This window comes from Oncorhynchus tshawytscha, linkage group LG05 (genome assembly GCF_018296145.1).
Source record: "Oncorhynchus tshawytscha isolate Ot180627B linkage group LG05, Otsh_v2.0, whole genome shotgun sequence".
NCBI classification, from domain to species: domain Eukaryota; kingdom Metazoa; phylum Chordata; class Actinopteri; order Salmoniformes; family Salmonidae; genus Oncorhynchus; species Oncorhynchus tshawytscha.
In genome coordinates, this window is record NC_056433.1 from 14,037,568 (window position 1) to 14,045,309 (window position 7,742).

The window sequence follows — 7,742 nt, forward strand, 5'->3', positions numbered from 1 at the left end:
CATATTTAGGTAGCCTGTTTTCTATTGTGTCTATTGTATTTTCTGTTCTGTGTTTTATGTATGCACCGTACAGGACTGTTTCGGTTTCATTTTGTTTTCTTTGTTGTTTTATTATTTAGTGTTCTGAGTAAAATAAATATAATGAACACTTACCACGCTGCGCATTGGTCCTCCGATCCTTCCTACTACTCCTCCTTGTCAGAGGAGGAAGACGAAAACCCTTACAGAATCACCCACCACCAAAGGACCAAGCAGCGTGGTAACGGGAAGCAGCAGCAGCAGCAGCGATCGCAGGGCTTCTGGACATGGGAGGAGATTCTGGACGGCAAGGGACCCTGGGCACAGGCTGGAGAATATCGCCGCCCCAAGGCTGAGCTGGAGGCAGCGAGAGCGGAGAGGCGGCGGTATGAGGAGGCAGCACGGCAGCGCGGTTGGAAGCCCGAGAGGCAGCCCCAAAAATGTCTTGGGGAAGGGCACACGGGGAGTGTGGCGAAGTCAGGTAGGAGACCTGCGCCAACTCCCCATGCTTACCGTGGAGAGAGAGGAACCGGACAGGCACCATGTTATGCCGTGAGCCGCACGGTGTCCCCGGTGCGCAGGCATAGCCCGGTGCAATACATAGCAGTGCCTCGTATCGGCCGGGCTAGAGTGGGCATCGAGCCAGGTGCCATGAAGCCGGCTCAGCGAATCTGGTCTCCAGTGTGTCTCCTCGGGCCGGGGTACATGGCACCAGCCTTACGCATGGTGTCCCCGGTTCGCCAGCACAGCCCAATGTGGGCTATTCCACCACGCCTCACTGGCCTGGCTACAGGGAGCATTCAACCAGGTAAGGTTGGGCAGGCTCGGTGCTCGAGAGCTCCAGTGCGCCTTCACGGTCTGGTCTATCCGGTGCCACCTCCATGCACCAGCCCTCCGGTGGCAGCCCCCCCGCACCAGGCTGTCTCTCCGTCTCCTTCCTACAGGTGCTCCCGCCTGTCCAGTGCTGCCAGAGTCTTCCTCCCCAGCGCTGTCAGAGTCTCCCGTCTGTCCTGAGCTGCCAGAGTCTCCCATCTGTCCTGAGCTGCCAGAGTCTCCCGTCTGTCCTGAGCTGCCAGAGTCTCCCGTCTGTCCTGAGCTGCCAGAGTCTCCCGTCTGTCCTGAGCTGCCAGAGTCTCCCGTCTGTCCTGAGCTGCCAGAATCTCTCGTCTGTCCTGAGCTGCCAGAGCCGCCAGTCAGCCAGGCGCTGCCGGAATCGCCCTTCACTCCGGAGCTGCCGGAGTCTCCCGCCTGTCCGGTGCTGCCGGAATCTCCCGTCCGTCCGGTGCTGACGGAATCTCCCGTCCGTCCGGTGCTGACGGAATCTCCCGTCCATTTGGGACCTGTGGCTTGGGTCCCCAGTCAGAGGTCGGCAGCGAGGGTCACCGCGTTAAAGAAGCCACGGAGGCAGGTAAAGAGGCGGAGAAGGACTATGGTGGGGTCCACGTCCCGTGCCAGAGCCGCCACCGCAGACAGACACCCGCCCAGACCCTCCCCTATAGGTTTCGGTTTTACGGCCGCAGTCCGCACCTTTAATAATAATAATAATCACAGTAGTTGTCGAGGTGCAACAAGTCAGCACCTCAGGAGTAAATGTTCTCAACGCAGGCAGAACAGTTGCAGCCAGGTGGAATGGGGGCAGCAAGGAGTCATCATCCATGAGGCATGGTCCTAGGGCTCAGGTCCTCTGAGAGAGAGAATGTGTCGGAGGAAACACCGTGCACCCGGTGACTCCTGGCCACAGGAGTCACTAGTTCGCAATAAGACAAGGATATCCCTACCTGCCTAACCCGGACAATGCTAGGCCAATTGTGCGTTGCCCCACAGACCTCCCGGTCACGGCCGGCTGCGACAGAGCCTGGGTGCGAACCCAGAGTCTCTGGTGGCACAGCACTGGTGGCACAGCACAGCTAGCACTGCGATGCAGTGCCCTTAGACCACTGCACCACCCGGGTGGCCCTACACACAGCTTTTAGGAAGGAATCTCCGGACACATCTTTTAGTTTTGAGATAAATATTCACGCAGGGCTATTGCAAGTAGCTACACACTATTAATTTTTAGTTAATATCAATTTTTGCCCGTTTTTAGATTAGTATTTTTGGGGTTTGAGTTTGAAATTGGGATCTTTTGCTTCGGACAAGGACATTTCCAACATGGAAATGAATAATATTGAAAGTATTTCTAAAATTAAAATAAGTATTTCTAAATCTTTTTCAATATAGGGGTTATTATTAGGCAAATTTCATACAACCCATTCAAAAGTGTCCAAAGCAAAGACAACCATCTCTGACCAAAGAAGAACCCAGGAAGGTGCACGAAGAACAACAGGGCAAAAGAAAAGAAGGACAAGAACTCCTATCCCATCTTGCATTGCAATCACGCTGTCTGTGCTGCGCAACAGGAAGTACAGCTGTAGGGAATTGGGGAACCCTGCTTTAGAAAATAGTTGCAGGGGACTGTGAGACTGTTCTCTGCCAACAAATAAAAAGCTTTATGCTCATTGTAAGTCTCCAATCAAACAAATCAAAGGTTTGCAATCCAATGCTACTCTGGTTCAACTGCCCATAATTCATGATTATGAAAAATATGTGGAGATAAATTGTTATTACTTATAATAAATTTCAGAGTAACATTAAAAAGCTTTCAGTGGTGGATCCGGACCTGGGCCCAGTTTACTGCAGTTTCCAGTGAGTGCAGCTGTACACAGGGCTTGTTCGACAGTGCAGGCGACTGAGTGATCTACAAATCACATTGCATCATAAATAACTACTCATTAGTATTTTTAGATCAGCCAGTCACCATTTACCCACAATGCATCATGGATTTGATGCTCTCAAACATGGCCACAGACTCCCTCATTGGCTGCATATACAATCACAGCAGATCTTTCACATCGGCTCTTATTTTGTTCGTTTGATGTGTTGGGATTTTTTGTGTCGGTTTAAATTAAATTTGCGGGAAATGGCGGTGGAAACGGCTTTATGCGCAAATATTGATACAATAACCATCATATCGAAGTAAACTTGGATTCACTCGTTGATATGGTGTGTGGTCCTCCCACTATGATTTGGAAAGCCATGCAGTTTATTACGCTACAGATGAAATAAAATAAACTTTCACGAGCTTCACATGTGAAAATGCATGGTGATGAGTTTGATGCTAATTTCCAATAAGTATCCAGGGTCTTATTATGGTGACATGGTGATCAATGCTTGACTGCCGTTTGACAAATAAAAATATTATCCATAATAATCTCATGTAGATCTCAGCACAGCCTACAGTACCAACACTAGAGCGCACGTGACAACACCAGAGTAGGCACAGTTGTAGTAGGCACAGTTTAACGCAACAGTTTTTGTGACACAACTGTCGGTAGGCTCGAAAATGTAATGGAAACACATTGAACTTTATGGTTTTTAATTTAGGGACATGAAAACGTAAGCAAAAAATTACATTGTGTGTGTACTACGTCATCAAGCACTGATTTTGATCTGCAACAAGTCTGTTTGCTGGCAACACCACTGGTGGAAAAGTGTGCATATTGTCTTCACGCTTTAGAGTATGTGCATGAAAATCTGTCGTCAGTTGTATTGAAACCTTGCTAGTGTCACATTCGATTTCACTGAGATGTCATCTCAAACCTTATCTACCACCACAAACTGTGCAGCACACATATGAAATTACTGTCTTGGTCATCATTAATGGAAAGCCCTGTCAAATGAGACCAAGATAAGTAAGAAGCATGTTTTTGCATAAGGCTGTGGTCTATTATAAATGTGTTCTCTGTGATTTACATGATTGAGCAAAATCTCCAAACAATTAATGAACAGTCAATGAGAAAAACAACATCAATGCTTTATTTTAGCCACTTCAAAAGAATTAACTGCCTACAGCTGCAGTTCTTTGAAAACGTTTTTGTAAGTACGTAGCCGCAACAAGTAGATGAAAGACATTTTTATTAAAATAATACTTGTGTATGTATCTAGAGAGAACAGGAAGATACCGGAGATACCAGACTGACAATCGCAGCATTATATCCTGTGTGGGATGTATTCTAGGTCAACTCAAAGGCTTCAAAATTATGCTAGTGTACCTTTTTTTAGTATGGACTAAAGTCTAATTCCTAAGCAGTCAGGCATTCATTATACAGTACATGCAATTACAACAAGGACACAAGAGGGCGCTCTTACTATGTGTTGGACTAGGGATCAAGAGACTTCTGAGCTGGCTTGATGATTCAAAATCGAGTTAGTTGATAAAGTGGAATCATTCTCATGTGCTTCCTTTTCCCACTGCATTTCATTTGAGATTATTATCCTGCTGCTCTCAGATCACCATTCTGCGGATAGTAAGACTAGATTAGAAAAAGCACAAAATAATAGGTAGAGATATTTTAATGATATCTTTATCTGAATTTAAAGACATACAACTACATTTGAAAAACGGACATTTATATGAATTGGAAAATGAATTAGCCTAGGTGGAAGGGTCTTGACTTTTGAATTCCTAATAATCATTCTCAATCTTTTTGTATTCTAAACTGTAAACATAGCTGCGGGAAGTAGGGGTGCTGAGGGTGCATTTTCATAAAAGTAGTGCATTGGGCCTTTACTAGTCCTGTATTAGCAGAGCAATATAGACATCTGTCGCATGGGCAAAAACATTTCCTTTTCCGAACAAAAGGTAGTTGTATAGTTACGAACAGTAACTATACAACTATTCAATAGCTGGAATTCTAAGAGTTGTTTCCCTGTCTCTTTCTCTGTGATCATCATTCTAATGGGATCCACAAAGAACAAAACCAGGTCCTCAAACATTTACATCAAAAGGTGCAATGTTATGGGCAAGACACAAAACATCCACATCAAATTGAATATTTTTCTTGATCAAATAACATAGAAAACAACCACATTTTGTGCAGTATTAATTTACCATCCTTACAAACCACTGAATCTAAAATGTACATTACTGTATATAGGCTGGTCATCTAGGTTTGTACCTGTAGACTTTCCATCACCATGAAGAAAAACAATGACCAATACAGTAATTGAGTACATTGAGACATCATGTGGTTTGTGACGATGTACTGTGATAGTAGAGCATGGCGCTTGCAATGCTAGGGTTGTGGGTTCAATTCTCACAGGGGACCCGTACAAAGAAGTATGGAAATGTATGCACTCACTACTGTAAGTTGCTCTGGATAAGAGTGCATATTAAAATGTAAAAGGAATGAACAGACTATTTCAGTTTTCACATAGAAAAAAGTTGCATTTGCAAAGTATTTCAAGAAACTGGAAAACATATCAAGCAAGTATTTTTATTTTCCACAAATATGATCAGATTAACTGTTTTGTACAGATAATTATCAGACTCAAGTTACTAATGCTGTTAAATGTAATGTATTGTTTTGTATTTATGGTATTTGTATGTATATTTTTGATCCCATACGACTAGTGAAATATAACCAACAACAAATATATAGCGTAATAAATGTGGAATAAATATGATATTGTTTTTTTTTTAAATATCAAAAGCAACAAAACAGAGATGATGCAAAACAAATGTCTGTAACTCATGAATGAGTAAAATGGTTTTAAAGCTGATCTTGTTAAAAAAAAAATGTTTTAAAGCAGCAGTAGCATACTACCTAGAAACTAGCATACTACCTAGAACAGGCCTGGGCAATTCTTTTCCATGGAGGTCCACATTAGAATATATTTTTGCCATTGCAGGCCAGAATCATATTGCAAGATTATACATAATGTGTATGACTGTTGACAGATATATCTACTGTAAATCACGTCCAGATATGCTACTCGTTATACTTTTTTAACATGCACAGAAATAAAACCACATCCATGTTCTTCTTTTGGTAGGTATTTTCATTATTAAACATGCAATGAACTACACGGAGGGAAAAGTACACTGTGCATTCAGCACCACAGATAGAACTATTGTTAACGCGTATGCACAAAAACACAAGAAAGAGAGAGAGCTCAACATTACATTTAAACTACTCAATCAGTGTGAGGTGTGAAGTCTCTGATGGGCATTGACTAAAGCAGTGAAGTAAGGTATAGTTTCTGACTAGAGCAGTGAAGTCCGGTACAGTTTGACGCTATGCGCAGGATTGCTGAGAGGTGAGAGTCAGTGAGAGATGACCTGTGCCTTGACTTGTTATATTTCATCACTGAAAATGTCTGTTCCTATACATAGGTTGACCCAAATAGTACAAACCTCTTCGGAGCATGACTCCTAATCTTTGGAAAGTTTTGTCCATCGAGATATGCATAGAACCTCATCAGTGACATTGTTTTGAATAGTTCTCCAATCACTGCATCAGATTGAAGATCGATAAGCTCAAATTGCAGCTCAGTGGTCACGTTATCCACATTGAAGGTGAAAGGAGAGGAAACCAAGAGCAGGCCATTTTCAAGAGAAATCCTCAATATGACGAGAAATCTCACCTTTTAAAGCACGCAGCAGCGATGTATACTTCTCCTGCTGGTCATCTGATAGGAAACAGACTAGTAGTGTCGGAAGGTGGATGAGATTGTTAGCTTCTACTTGACGCGTCAGGGGTAGTAATTTACCCTTGAAGGCTTTGACAAGGCTGTACAATCAGGTGTGCAGAAAGGCCCTTCCCTTGTAGTTTGTTGTAGTTTGGAATTCAGTTCATTTACGAGGGCCATGATGTCCACGGTGAAGCAAAAATCAGCCAACCATTCTTTATTTGCAGTTGAGAGAAATCCACATATTTTTCCATTCATTTGCAAAAACTCAACAATCTCCGACTTCAGGTCCCACACCTTTTTAAGCACCTTCCCCAAACTCAGCCATCTCACGTTTGTGTGGTAGGGGAGATCTGCATGACCCGAATCTGTCTCTTCCAACAGTGAGACAAACTGCCTGTGGTTTAAAGATTTAGCTCTTATTTTATTTTTTTATTTCACCTTTATTTAACCAGGTAGGCTAGTTGAGAACAAGTTCTCATTTGCAACGGCGACCTGGCCAAGATAAAGCGTAGCAATTCGACACAAACAACAAAGAGTTACACATGGAATAAACAAAACATACAGTTAATAATACAGTAGAAAAAAATAAAACAAAAAGTCTATATATCAAATCAAATCAAATTTATTTATATAGCCCTTCGTACATCAGCTGATATCTCAAAGTGCTGTACAGAAACCCAGCCTAAAACCCCAAACAGCAAGCAATGCAGGTGTAGAAGCACGGTGGCTAGGAAAAACTCCCTAGAAAGGCCAAATCCTAGGAAGAAACCTAGAGAGGAACCAGGCTATGTGGGGTGGCCAGTCCTCTTCTGGCTGTGCCGGGTGGAGATTATAACAGAACATGGCCAAGATGTTCAAATGTTCATAAATGACCAGCATGGTTGAATAATAATAAGGCAGAACAGTTGAAACTGGAGCAGCAGCACGGCCAGGTGGACTGGGGACAGCAAGGAGTCATCATGTCAGGTAGTCCTGGGGCACGGTCCTAGGGCTCAGGTCCTCCGAGAGAGAGAAAGAAAGAGAGAATTAGAGAGAGCACATGTGGGGTGGCCAGTCCTCTTCTGGCGGTGCCGGGTGGAGATTATAACAGAACATGGCCAAGATGTTCATATACAGTAAGTGCAAATGAGGTAAGATAATGGAGTTAAGGCAATAAATAGGCCATGGTGGCGAAGTAATTACAATATATCAATTAAACACTGGAATGGTAG